This window comes from Tamandua tetradactyla, chromosome 2 (genome assembly GCF_023851605.1).
Source record: "Tamandua tetradactyla isolate mTamTet1 chromosome 2, mTamTet1.pri, whole genome shotgun sequence".
Lineage (NCBI taxonomy): Eukaryota > Metazoa > Chordata > Mammalia > Pilosa > Myrmecophagidae > Tamandua > Tamandua tetradactyla.
Window position 1 is genome coordinate 216,391,859 of NC_135328.1, and position 15,414 is coordinate 216,407,272.

Genomic DNA, 15,414 nt, shown 5'->3' on the forward strand with positions numbered 1-15,414 from the left:
TGGCAAGATATACCATGTTCATGGGTTGGAAATGTCATTATTGTTAAGGTATGGATTATTCCCAAATTGATCTATAGATTTAACACAATTCCAATCAAAATTCCAGCAGGCCGATTTTTTGTTGTAGAAATCGGTAAGCCGACTCTAAAATTTACGCGTAAATGCAGAGGGCCTAGAATGCCCGAACAACTTTAAGAAAGAGAAACGAAGTTAGAGGTCTATTACAACATGACGTCATCACTTAACACAAAGCTACAGTAAACAAAATAGTGCGGGGTTGATAAAAAGATAGCAAATAGATTAATGGAACACAATATGGAATCCAGAAATAGACCCACACCTATAGAGACAACTGATTTTTGGCAAAAGCAATTAAATGGAGAAAGGGGAGACTTCCCAACAGCTGTGCTGGAAGAATTGAATATCCATATGCAAAAAAATGAACCTTTATCCATACCTACACCATGTGTAAAAAATATTTCAAAATGGATCATGGTCCTAAATAAAATGGTAAAATTTGTAGAAGAAAACATAGGAGATAAGTCTTTGTGAGCACAAAAGCATGATCCATAAAAGAAAATATTGATAAATTGGACTTTGACAAAATTTAAAACTTCTGCTCTTTAAAAGACATTGTTGTGAGAATAAGAAGACTAAATAAACTGGAGCAAAATATTTGCCAATTATATATCAAAAAGGATTTGTATTGGGCGGGCGATGGTGGCCCAGTGGCAGAATTCTCGCCTGCCATGCCGGAGACCCGGGTTCGATTCCCAGTGCCTGCCCATGCAAAAGAAAAAAAAAAAAAAAAAACTTGTATCTAGAATGTCTAAAGAACTCTCATAACTCAATAACAAGAAAACAAACAACCTAATAAAATATGGACAAAATATTTGACTTGACACTTCACCAAAGGAGAGATATGTGTCTTAAATAAGCACATGAAAAGATGATCAACATTATTAGGCATTAGGAAAATATAAATTAATACACAATGAGATACCACTAAACATCTAATGGAAAGGCTAAAATTTAAAAGACTGACTATGTCAAGTGTTGACAAAGATGTAGAGCAACTAGAACTCTCATACATTGCTGGTAGGAATGTAAAATGGTGCAGCCACTATCTGAAACAGTTTACAATTTCTTAAAAACTTGGAGACTCCTTGCCATATGATCCAGCATTCTGCTCCTAGGTATTTACCCAAAGATATTAAAACATGTCCATAAAATAACCCAAGCGTCCATCAACTGATGAATGGGTCAACAAAGTGTGGTACATACATAAACGATAGAATAATATTCATCAGTAAGAAGGAATGAAGTCCTGAAGTATGCCACAAGATGGATGAAGCTTGAGGACATTACATTGATTGAAATAAGCCAGACACAAAAGGACAAATACTCACATCAACTAATTATAATGAGCAAACTCTTGGAGTTAAAAATCTAGAGTAAAAGTTACTAGGAGATAGAGTGAGGGTCAAGATTGGGAGCTGATCCTTAATTTGTACAGAATTTCTAATAAGGGTGATTGTAAATGGGAATGGATAGAAGTGAGGGTAGCAGACTACTGTGAGTGTATTTAACAACACTGAATTATGGGTGTGATTACGGTTGAAAGGGGAGGTTTGTGTCACCAGAAGGAAAGCTAGAAGACAGAACATGGGCTGTAAAACACAGTGAGCCCTGAGGTGGACAGTGGGTGTGGTTGACTGTATAAATATAAGAAGTTCTCACATGAACTGGAAAGTACATCACTATTACAAGACGTTAACAACAGGGTGGTATATGGGAAAATGCCTCTAAGGCAAACTATGGACTATGATTAACAGTAATACGATAATATTCTTTCATCAGGTATGATAAAGGTAGTATATCAGTGCTAAGTGTTGATACTAGGGGGATGTAAGAGGTGTGGGGTTTTTATTTTTGGAGCAGTAAGAAGGCACAACTCTGTGAATGTACTGATAGCCATTGATTGTACACTTTGAGGCATTGTGTGGTTTGAATAAATCTGTTTAAAGAAGTGTCCATGCTAAGACTTGTACCCACGTGTTCATAGCAGCCTTATTTGTAACAGCCAAAAACTAGAAACAGCACAAAAAGTTGATCAGGTGAATGGACAACTTATGGCATTTCCATTCAATACAATATAGAATTTTGCTTGGCATGATGGAAGCTACGATGCGGATAAATCTGCAAGTAATTATACTGAGTAAAATAAGCCAGACCAAAAACAAAGTGCACACTGTATGATTCCAGTTATATAAAATTCTTTAAAAATGCAAATAAATCTAGAATGACAGAGAACAGATCAGTGGTTTCCTGGGGGAAACTATTGGGGGCGATGAAAATGTTCAGTATCTTGATTGGGGTGATAATTTCATGGGTGTCTACCCATATAAAAAATTATCAAATTTTACATCTTGGATAATAAAAGAAACACAAAAATCCACATCTTCTCTGGGCGGCTGTGCGCCTGGGGGGAGGCGCCAGGCCCCACGTGGCCACACTCAACATCACCTGAAAGCACGACCTAGAGCGCCTCTGGGGTTCCCTCCCCCAGGGATGTGCTCCGTAAGGACAGTGTCACCCCCACCCCAATGGAGGTGGTGGGCCTTTGAGACCACCGTTCTCTCGGCATGCAGCCGCCGAAGCACTTCTGCAGCTGTGCAGCACCTGCCTGTCGATGGGGTTGATTCCTGGTCCGTGGCCGCAGCCCGGGCGGTGCCTGCTGCAGCCCCCGCCTGCTCTGCGGCCCGCGGGCACGGAGGAGATCTGGCTCGCTGCACGTGCCCCGCTGCCGGCCCCACCGGGAGAGGAAGGCTGCTGTGTTGTCCTCTGCTGGGCGTGCGTGGCTGCGCTGACCTTTGGCTTGAGGGCCAGGTGCTCCGAAGACGTGACTCCACAGATAAGGACCGTTGCCCGGTCAAGGTTCCCAGGAACGGGAAGTGGGAGCCGAGGCCGCACGGCGGGGAGGTGCACGGGGACTCCGGTGGCTCAGTCCCCGCTCGGTAGGAGTCACAGGCGCACGGGGCCTGGACAGGCCCAGCAGGGCAGCGAGTGGGGACGGGCGGGAAGCCCTCTGCAGAAAGCAGACTTTTCAAAAACCTTAACACATTCCATTTTCCCCCATAAAAGAAAATGGAGTAGAAAATTATGTAATTAAAGCAGGACCCGCAGACCTCTTCTCCTAGACGCTAAACTGGTCAAGTTAATACTCCATATTGTGTGGTCTTGAATGGAGGAAACATCAATGTGTTGTAGTGATTCCGTTAAGTCAGTTTTTTTATTAATTTGGGCTATTTTGTATGACGGACTGTTCCGGAAGCCCCAGTCACAGACCTGGGGACTTCACTTTGCAGACGAGGAACCTGAGACAGCTGGGGAGGTCACGAACTCAGGCCCGTGCAGCCCCCACCAATCCCCGCCACCCTTCGCTGGGACCCGAGGTTGAGTCTGCTTCCATTTCACAGCAGAGGGAATGGGGATGTAAGGGCTAAGGGGAAGGCGGCACCGACCGTATACCTGGACCCGGGAGAAGGCAGCGCCCGGGGGAGACACCCCACACTCCCACGGCCCGGGCCTCCCCCTCCAACATGATGTGGGGTGTGCACGGCCGCCACCTGCCCACCCAGGGGCCCAGCCACGATGTGGCCTTGTCCCCTGCCTTCTGCCCCTTTGTGCAGGGGAAGAAATAACGCGGTCCTTTGCTGAAGTTTCTGCCCTGCCTGAGCCCATGCTCCTGGGGACACCGGGTAGCTGCCTGCTCTGTAGAGACCCAAGAGGTGCCGCAGAGCCCACCCTGGGACCCCTGGCTGTGGGGAGGGGAGTGCACAGGACCCGGGACCCCTGGCTTTGGGAAGGGGTGTTCACGGGGCCTGGGACCCCAGCCTTGGCCGTGGTTGCTTGCTCTGCTGGCAAGGTTTGCGCTCACATGGGCGGCTCACTCAGGGGTGGACATGGAGAAAATGACTCCAGGCGTGGCGCCAGGTGTGCCCCGGGCAGGACCTCACCTGCCTGGTGGCCGGTCCGCTCAGAAAACCACTCTGCACGTCAGCTAACTGCGTCCTCGGTGCACTCGGAAGGGGATATGTCCATGGAACTCACGGAGCCACTTGGGAGAGGCTTTTCTTAAGGGGACACCCCCCAGGCCCCCCCATCTGGCCTCTGAGCCTCTCCCTCCTGGATTGACCAACTGGACCAGTTTTTCAGCTTCTCCCTCTGCCTCTTCATACGATCAGGGATTTCAACACTGGTTGGGGGGTCCTCGGCTGTCGCCTAGTCCCTGCCCCTTAGTAGGAATCCCTTGTTCAAAGCTCTTCACTATTATCAAGTTCCTGCTGGAATACCTCCATCGACAGGAAGCTCATTACCTCCCGAGACAGCCCATTCGGTATGGACTCTGGGGCCGGACTGCCTGGGCTTGAACCCACCTCTGCCATGTGGGTACTGTACTTAACTTCCGTGTCTCATTTTCCACAGCTGAGACACGGGATGATAATCACATTCATATCTTCAGAGGACTGAAGGCACGAGTGGGCTTGTGGCAGACCCCGAGGCCTGAGGGCTTTTTCCCGAAGCTGCCCCAGGGCGGCCTTGAACCAGGGCAAGCGAGAAGCCTGGGGAGTGGACGCTGCCGTGTACCCCACACCCCCCAGCACTGCCTGAGGGCAGCTACTGTGCAAATGCCCCAGCTCCACCCAGAGGGGGAACAAATCTGAGAGGGTTCTGTGCTTAGCCTCGCGCGGCTTTGGGGAAGACGCTCCACCCGCCGCATGGTAGCGGTCGGTATCCACCTGACAAGACATCCCAACCGGCTGCTTCCTCTCCCTGGCTCCCCTCTCCCCTGCCCTGCCCGTATTGTCTTCCACTTCCCAATCGGACCACTAGCACCTGTCTCGGGATCTGCTTCTGGGGCAATTTACACCAAGACAGCTCACAAAGCCGCTTAGCAGTGTCTGTATGAAGTCAGAGCATCGTCAGTGTTGGTAATTTTTGTTTTCAGGCAGTTTCATTTGGTAAGATGGTCTTCCTAGATGGATCCCAAGCCTTCCTCCTTGAACAGCTGTTCATTTGTCCTGATTTTGGCACCCTTCCATTCCAGCGGCGGCACCATTTTACATTCCCACCGCATTCCGTACTTTTTTTTAACATTCAGTACTTTTTGATGTTTAAAAGTATACTGCCAACCTGGGTCACTTCTGTCCCCAGAGGATGACCCCAGGCCGTGCCCTGTTGTAAAAAGGAAACCCTAATGGTCAACAGTATCTTGGAAACAGACTGTGACCAACCATGAAAAAGCAACTGCATTGCATGTTCTGTTCCATTTCCTACCTGTAGCAGCCCCTACTTTTGATTCTCGGGACTTGAAAGGTCCCATCTCCCCAGCCTCCTAGACAAGAGCCTCCCTTTAACAAGAACCTGCTCTCTTCTCCGTCATTGGCCTTTAAAAAAGCGTAAGTGTTTTGCTTCATTTCCTTCTCTTCCTCCTTCTCTTCCTCGTCTTCCTTCTTCCTCACGGAAATATTTTAAGGTGAATTACAGACATCATGATATTTTGCCCCTAAATATCTTATTGTGAATCTTTAAAAAATAAAATCACGTTTTTATATAATGACAAACCTTTATTTCACATACCAAAATTCAAAATAATTCCTGGACATTATTAAATATTCCTATCACAGTCAAATATCTACAGTTGCCCCCCAAACATGTTTTACAGTAGATTTGTTCAAACCAGGATCCAGTCAAGGTTTACATGTTATATTTGTTAGTTATGGTTTTTAAATATCTTTTGATCTAGAACAGTCCCACCCAGGGGCAACAATGAGCCCTAATGCTCATATTTTTGGTCTCTAAATACCGTTTCCTTCTAAAAGGGACCTGGGCTCCGAGGAGAAGTGGCTGACTCTGGGCCTGGTGTGGGGAATGCACAAGTGACCCCAAGACAATGGTGTTGCACGACAAGCACAGACGCTTTCTGAGTGATGTCCTGTCATACCACGAAAGGACACAGGAGACATCCTTAAGCCTCTTGGGCCTCTTGCTGGCCCAAGTTGGAATCACTGAGGATCAAAAGCATTGACGACTGGTTTCATTGGTGAATTCTAACAGACCCTTCAAAAATTCTTCAAAAAAATAGAAAAGGGAGCACTTCCCAACCCATTCTACAAGGCCAGCATTACCCTGATGTCAAAGCTAGACCAGTATCCGGGAGCATGTGGGGAACACTGGAACCTCCACGCATTGCGGATGGGAATGTCAAAGAGTGTGGCCACTTTGGAAGACAGTTTGGCAGTTCCTCTAAATGCTAAACGCAGAGTTAACATTGGATTCAGCAATTCTAAGGTATAAACTGAAGAGAAATAAAGTCCACGAAAAGTTGCTCATGGATGTTCTCAGCAGCATATTCATTATAGCCCCAAAGTGGGAACAGTCCAAATGACCACTGGCTGATGAACGGGTGAACAGAGTGCAGTCTGTCCACACAGTGGAACGTCAGTCTGCCATAAAAAGGAGTGAAGTCGTGATATGCGCCACAGCAAGGGTGACCCTTGGAAACATGCTAAGTGAAAGAAGCAAGTCACACAAGGCCATACACGCCTGATTCCATCAATATGAAATGTCCAGAATAGGCAAATCCACACAGAAGGTAGATTACTGGTTACCAGGGACTGGGGAGTGACAGATGATGAGTTCCTGGGAGGTTTTCTTTTTCATCACCCAGGGGATGATGAAAAAGTCCCCAAACTAGATGGTGGTGATGGTTGCACAACCCTGTGATACAGTTAAAACCATTGATTTGTACTCTTTAAAAAGTTGAACTTTATGGTATGTGAATTATATCTCAATAAAGCTGTTCTTAAAATAATAATATTGATTGCAATTAATTTAAACATATTGACTATATAAAAATCCATGAATCCATAATGACATTCTAAGCTTCCATGCATCCAGCAACAAGGAAATTAGAAAGGGAAACTTTTAGGAGGAAATAAAGAAGGGAGGTTGCAATAGGCCAGGTTGCAGGCAAGAATTTTGGGAGCGCTGCTGGAGAGGCAGCTCCTGGAATAAGCAGCTCTCCATGCCTGGGGCTGGTACCAGCTTCCAGCTTTGAAAGCACACCTCTCTGAACCGTGTTCTGGGAGGAGAGAGCAGTGAAGCAGGAAAAGGCATAAAGCCAGAACTGCTGGATCTTTCTCCCCATTCAATCCTCTCCTCTTTCCCAGGAGCAGACAGTATCCCCAAAGAGCCACTGGCAAGCTAAGAAGCTTGCCAAGGGCATCCCAGAATTCCTTAACTCAAGCTTGCCTTCGCCAGCCTGCCTTTGTCCCCCAGGAATTTCCAAGTTTTCAAAGGGGCCTGACAGTTCATTGCCCACCTAAGGCCAGCTGTTGTTTGCAGGTGTCCTGAGCCAAGAATTCTTGCTCGGTGAGCCTCAGCCCCCTCTGTTCTCCCCACCTTTGAGGGCCCGACTGGACGGGCCTCATTAAAGCAGGTCGCGTGGGGTAAAGGGGAGAGGGTGGCCTGGCAGCTCCCTGTGTGACCTTCATCCCAGGTTGTATATTTTCATTTCCAAAGGCTCCATTGTGTTTTTCTTCTTTTTCAAATCCTCCTGGTGATTCCATGATCCTATTCTTATTCCCTTCTTTACCTATTTAAGTATACTAAATGTGCTTTTATTTTATATCTTCTATGCAATAGTTCCCATGACTGCAGTTTTTGCAAACCTGGATACACTGTTGGCTGTTTCCGCCGACTCTTGCTACTGGTGATATTCCGTTTCCTCGTTTGGGCTTATTATATGCCTTAAATCCCTGCCTTCAACCGAGTTTACAGCTTGGGGAACCTTCTTCTCTTGTGTTTGCAATTTTTGATTGTGAGCGCCTGTGCATCGGGACACTGTGGGAGGTGATGACGCCTCCAGATCAGCCTGTGCTCACGCCTGTCAGGCACCAGAAAGCACCCTCAAGTTTGGGGTTTGGGGTTTTTTTTTTTGGTGGGTTCTTTCCCCTGTTGTTTTGTGTTCTCCTACCCTGCAGGTAATGTAAATTTGAACCCAGAAGCCACCTAGATGGAGACCTTCAGGTTTCCTTGTCGCCTCCCTTTACTGGACGGGCTTCTTTCCCGATCTCTCTTTTGCTGAAGCTGCTCCCGGCAGGGTCCCACTTTAGGTAAGTGTCTCTACTCCAAGTTTCCTCCTTGGCAGCTGAGTTGAGAAGGTAGAGTCCTGGGGTGGCGCCTGCGCCCAGGACCCCCAGAGAGAGAGGAGAGCGCAGCCGGGCCGATGGCTCTGTGCAAGACCTGGGCCAGCACCTGTGCGTGAAGCCACGTCTCACCTGGGTTTTTCAGGTGGGTGAGACAGGAGGTTTCCTTTGTTGCTAAGACCCATTTGATCTGGGTTTTGTGGCTCTGAAAACAGAGTCTTGAATAAAATCGCTCACTAAGGAACCAAGCAAGCCAGAGCAGCACTTCCCTGCTACGAGGGATTTAGAGCCACCCCCAGTTCAGACTTCCAGTAAACTCAAAGCCCAGACAGTGGACCTCAGCGCGATCTGGGAGCTTATCAGAAACACAGATTTCTTGCCCTCCCCGCCATCCCACCCTACCGAATCAGAAACTCTGGCCTGGGGCCCAGCAACCCTATTTAAATAAAAATAAAAAGAAGTAAGCCAGAAGCCAAATGACAGAGGCCCTGATGGAGGCTTTGGGATGTACTCCAGGCATAATGGAAGCCACTGGAGAGTTTTGAATAGGCATTGGGGTGATCAGGTTTGCATTTTCAAAGAAACAAAGAGCAATAAAGTAATAAAGATATTAAAGGGTAATGAATACCCGGGTATCCTCTTCTGTGGCAGGTCATTAAAGACATAGCAGATGGCCCTGTGTTCTCTTTCCTCATCCCCCTAACTGAAGTAGCCACTCTCCTACTTTTACTGTTTATCATTCTTACCAATTACCTTTACTGTGTGTAACACCACTTTAAAAATCATAAGTGTATATAATTATTTCATTATTTTCACCTTTTTATAAACAATGTTACACTATATACTTTTTTCTGCTGCTTGCTTTCGCGGCTGAGCTTTACGCTTGTATGTCTCTCCCGGGTCGATAGGCGCAGATCTAGATCATTCTTTCCTGATTCCTACATAGTGCAAACGGCGAGAAGTCACTGCCTTACATTATCCTGTTGGCAAACGTTTAGGTTGTTTCCTACATGTTTTTGTTACAAGTAGTGCGGCTATGAGCATTCTTATCTCTGTTTCCTGTTGCGTTATTCACATTTCTCTAAGGTAAATATCTAAGGGTGGAATTTCTGGGTCACAGGAGATGCACATGCTTCCCTTGATGAGGTCTAAGCAAAGTGCTGCCAGGGCGGGTGCACCAGTTGTTGTCCCCCAAAATGACATTTACCCCACATCCTCAGCAGTACTGTCAGACTGCAGGCTTTCTGATATTATTCATTTTGATGCTAGATTGTCCCAGGAAACCCCTTCAACATGATTCTTTTCCACTTCTAGGTATATATTCAGAGGAACTGAAGACAAGGACACAAGAGGATGTCTGCACACCAATGTTTATTGCAGCATTATTCATGATTGCCAAGAGATGGAAACCGTCCAAATGTCCATCAACAGACGAGTGGCTAAACAAGCTGTGGTATATACAGACAATAGAATATTACACAGCTGTCAGACAGAATGAAGTCATGAAGTATGTAACAGCGTGGCTGGACCTTGAGGACATTATGCTGAGTGAGATTAGCCAGAAACGAAAGGGCAAATAGTGTATGGTCTCACTGATATGAACTAACATTAAGAAGTGAACTTTGAGAATTAAAGTTGAGAACACAGGTTATCAGGAGATAGAAAGAGGGTAGAGATTGCACATTTGGTGCTGAAGGAATATAGAATGTGCAACAGGACTGATTGTAAAGACTCAGAAATGGAAAGCACAATACTATCTGATGGTAGCACAGTAATGTTAAGTACACTGAACAAAGCTGGGTACTTGTGTGGTTGAGAGAGAAGCGGGGTGGGCAGGTATGACACTAGGAGGAAAGATAGAGGGTAGAGACTGGGACAGTATAATTTAGGAATGCCTGGAGTGGACAATGATGGTGATCAAATGTCCGAATGTAAGAATGCTTTTGCATGATGGAGAACAAATGAATGCCAACATTGCCAGGTATTGAGAATGGATGGTATATAGGAAAAATAACCAATGCAAGCTAGGGTTTATAGTTCACAGTAATATTGTAATACGCTTCCATTGAATGTAGCGTTATGCCAAAAGTAAATATCAATAAGCTCGGGGTGTTGGGGAGGGGTATGGGATTCTTTAGGGAAGAAAAAGGAAGGTCCTCTTATAGACTGTGATGGCGAAGACATGGCTATGTGATTACACCGGGAACCACTGATGTTTTATTTAGGTTGGACTGCATGAAGTGCTGGAGAAAATGAGGAGAAAGAGATGCTGCAGCCCTCTGGGGGCCAGTGCAGTGTTTCCACAGGAGGTTAGGGGTGGGGCTGCCATTTCATCCTGCGGCCCTTACTAGGCATATACTTGGAGGAACTGAGGGTGGGGACACAAATGGACGTATGCACACTGGTGTTTATGGCAGTTGTGTTCCAGATTTGCAATGGATGGAGGTGGCCTAAGAGTACATTGACTGAGGAGTGGAGGGGGTAACTGTGGTGCATACATACAACAGACCACCAAGCAGCTAGCATTTCCTTTGCTACATTCAATGGAAGCAAGAAGGAATGAAGTTGTGAGGTATGCAGCTAGGTGAATGAACCTTGAGGAAAGTATGTTGAATGAAATGTCAGAAACAAAAAGACACAATATTATCACGGTTCATTCACTGCCCCCATGATGCCCCACCACACTCCCCTTTCCCTGCCAGCACCCTTGGCCTTGAAGCTCTGGCCACACCAAACTCCCCCCACCTCCCGGTGTGCCCCCACCCCAGCACGTGCTCTTCTCTCTGCCTGCAAAGCCCCTCCCCTCCCCTACCAGTCACCAGGGAACTCCTCCTCAGCCTTCAAAACCCAGGTGTACTCCAACCACTGGGAGGTTTTTATGGTGGGCGTTCTCCTTATCATTTGAGAATTACTTTTTCAGTGTCTCTCCTACTCTCTGAACTTGAGCTCCAGGAGAGTGGAAACCACCTCTCCCTCATCTCTATACCTGGGTACTTAACATATCCAGTACACAGCAGGTACTCGACAAACGCTGTTGAATAAATGAGAGACTTCTGTAGTTAAAAGAACTGGGAATTTGTAGACAAAAGACTTGGATTGGACTTCCGGGTCAAGATGGTGGCTTAACAACGTGCGCGTTTTAGTTCGTCCTCCAGAACAACTGCTAAATAACCAGAAACAGTACAGAACAGCTCCTGGGGCTATGTCAGTGACCAGACACACAGCGTACCCCAGTCTGGACCAGCTGGACCGGCTGTGAGCACCCCCCAAAACCGTGAGTTCCCAAAGCTGCGGCGGCCAGCGCCCCTCCCCCACAGGCCACTTCCCAGAGGGGAAAGGAAAGGACTTTACCAGCAGCAGGGACTGGGTACAATCAAACGCCAATTGTGGAACTAATTAACAAATTCTGACTACTAAAAATAGGCCCCCAGCTTAGGTGAACCTGATCAAAGCGGAGGTTGCTCATTTTTGCCCCGGCACCAAGGGGGCAGGACTGACAGAAAAAGGGGGAGAAAAAAGAAGGAAACAGGTTTTTGTGGCTGTGTATCTACAAAGGCTTGACTACCTCTGGATACAGCGGCAGGACTTTTCAGGCTGCAACTGCCCCAGGCATAGGCAGAAGTGAGCTCTTTTGGGGGGCTTATCTGGAACCTGTGCCTTCCCCAGGGGAGGGGTGAAGGCCCACCCAGGTGGAATCCCTCCATCAAGGAATTCAGACACCAGTGCTTGGTAATTTGAAGCCATTAAAACCAGCCTACAACCTCTCCTCTGTCTCCAACAAACTCCCAGCCAAAGTTAAAGGTACCGCATCATCTTATGCTGGTGGGACCTGCAGGCAGACAAGCGCCACATACTGGGCAGGATAAGAAAAACAGAGTCCAGAGACTTCACAGGAAAGTCTTTCAACCTGCTGGGTCTCATGCTCAGGGAAAACCGATGCGGGTGACTCTTTCCTCCTGATAGGAGGCCAGTTTGGTCTGGGAAAATCTGGCTGGGGTCTATAATATCTAAGCAGACCCTCCTAAGTGTGTGAGGGGGAAAGGTACCACACAAGCAGGGCAAGAAACAAGAAAACAAGAACTGAAAAATTCTCCTCTGTTAAACAAAACCTAAGCTAAAGGTTCAGATAAAGCTGAACAGAATGTCAAAGAACAGATAGACAACAAATTCATCCAGCAAGAAAACCCTAGACAAAAGAAGTGAAAGCAATCTCCAGAATAAACTAATTAAGGTAATTAAATGCCTAGATGCCAGCAAAAAATAACTAACCACACTAAGGAAATTGAAGATATGGCCCAGTCAAAGGAACAAACCAACAATTCAAATGACATACAGGAGCTGAAACAACTAATTCAGAATATACGAACAGACATGGAAAACCTCATCAAAAACCAAATCAATGAATTGAGGGAGGATATAAAAAAGGCAAGGAAGGAACAAAAAGAAGAAACTGAAAGTCTGAAAAAACAAATCACAGAACTTATGGGAATGAAAGACACAGTAGAAGAGATGAAAAAAACAATGGAAACCTACAATGGTAGATTTCGAGAGGCAGAACATAGGATTAATGAACCAGAGGACAGAACATCTGAACTCCAACAAGAAACAGAAACTATAGGGAAAAAAAAGAAAAAATATGAGCAGGGACTCAGAGAATTGAAAGACAATATGAAGCGCATGAATATATGTGTTGTGGGGTCCCAGAAGGAGAAGAGAATGGAAAAGGAGGAGAAAAACTAATGGAGGAAATTATCACTGAAAATTTCCCAACTCTTTTGAAAGACTTAAAATTACAGATCCAAGAAGTGCAGCATACCCCAAAGAGAACAGATCCAAATAGACATACTCCAAGACATTTAATATTCAGAATGTGAGAGGTCAAAGAGAAAGAGAGGATCTTGAAAGCAGCAAGAGAAAAGCAATCCATCACATACAAGGGAAGCCCAATAAGACTATGCACATATCTCTCAGCAGAAACCATGGAGGCGAGAAGACGGTGGGATAATATATTTAAATTATTAAAAGAGAAAAACTGCCAACCAAGAATTCTATATCCAGCAAAATTGTCCTTCAAAAATGAGGGAGAAATTAAAACATTTTCAGACAAAAAATCATTGAGGGAATTTGTGACCAAGAGACCAGCTCTGCAAGAAATAAAGGGAACACTAGAGACAGATACGAAGACAGAAGAGAGAGGTGTGGAGAAGAGTGTAGAAAGGAAGACCATGAGTAAAGGTAAAAGGAAGGAAAATTAGATATGACATATAAAATCCAGAAGGCAAAATAGTAGAAGAAAGTACTACCCATGCAGTAATAACACTGAATGTTAATGGATTAAACTCTCCAATCAAAAGACATAGTCTGGCAGAATGGTTTAAAAAACAGGACCCATGTATATGCTGTCTCTACTCAAAGGTCACGAGGCCAAGGACACAAATGGACATTTACATGTTTATAGCAGCATTATTAACAATTACCAAGTGATGGAAACAGCCAAAATGTCCATCAACAGACAGTTGACTAAACAAACTGTGACATTTACATAAGATGGAATATTATGCAGCTGTAAGACAGAATAAAGTTATGAAGTATGTAACAACATGAATGGACCTTAAGCACATTATGCTGAGTGTGATTAGCCAGAAACAAAAGGACAAATACTGTATGGTCTCACTGACATGAACTGACGTTAGTGAATAAACTTAGAATATTTCCTTGGTAACAGAGATCATCAGGAGATAGAAATAGGGTGAGATATTGGGTGATTGGAGCTGAAAGGATACAGATTGTGCAACAGGACTGAATATAAAATCTCAGATATGGACAGCACAATACTACCTAACAGTAATGTGATTATGTTAAAACACTGAATGAACCTGCATGTGAGAATGATAGAGGGAGGAGGACTGGGGACATAAATGAAATCAGAAAGAAAGATAGATGATAAAGATCGAGATGGTATAATCTAGGAATGCCTAGAGTGTATAATAATAGTGAAATGTACAATGTACAAATTTAAGAAATGTTTTTGCCTGAGGAAGAACAAAGGAATGTCATTATTGCAGGGTGCTGAAAATAGATGATAATTAATACTTTAAAATGTCACCTTATGTGTGAGACTAAAGCAAAAAATGTTTATTTGTTACAAAATTTATATTTTGACTAGAGCATTTCCTAATATAACTCATGTAGATAGTTTGAGTGAATGTCATAAGTACTTGGAATCTCAGGTAGCACATGAGATTTTGTTGGTTTGTCCAGAGTGATGCCCTGATGAATCCCAGAGTGATTTGATCAGTGACTGGAAAAATATTTGCAAGCCCCCTTTGGGAATGGTGAGAGCGGGGAGAAATTCAACTTCCCCAAGTTGAATTCTTGATATTCTCACAAGCAGTGTGGACAACCAAAGCTATAGGCTGAGCCCCCAGGCTTGGGGTTTGTTCACATGAAACTTAACCCCACAAAGGATAGGTCAAGTCTACTTAAAATTTAGGCCTAAGAGTCACCCCCAAGAGAGCCTCTTTTGTTGCTCAGATGTGGCCTCTCTCTCCAGCCAACACAACGAGCAGTCTCACCACCCTTCCCCTCTCTGCGTGGGACATGACTCCCAGGGGTGTGGACCTTCCTGGCAACATGGGACAGAGATCCTGGAATGAGCTGAGACTCAGCATCAAAGGACTGAGAAAAGCCCTAGAATAAGCTGAGAATTAACATCAAGGGATTGAGAGAACCTTCTCGACCAAAGGGGGAAGAGTGAAATGAGACTAAGTGTCAATGGCTGAGAGATTCCAAACAGAGTTGAGAGGTTATCCTGGAGGTTATTCTTATGCATTAAGTAGATATCACCTTGTTGTTCATGAGGTAGTGGAGAGGCTGGAGGGAACTGCCTGAAAATGTAGTGCTGTGTTCCAGTAGCCATGTTTCTTGATGATGATTGAACAATGATATAGCTTTCACAATGAGACTCTGCGAATGTGAAAACCTTGTGTCTGATGCTCCTTTTAGCTACTATATCAGCAGAAGAGTAGAACATATGGAATAAAAATAAATAATAGGGGGAACAAATGTTAAAATAAATTTAGTTTGAAATGCTAGTGGTAAATGAAAGCGAGGGGTAAGGGGTATGGTATGTATAATCTTTTTTTTCTCTGTTATCATTTTATTTCTTTTTCTGTTGTCTTTTTATTTCTTTTTCTAAATT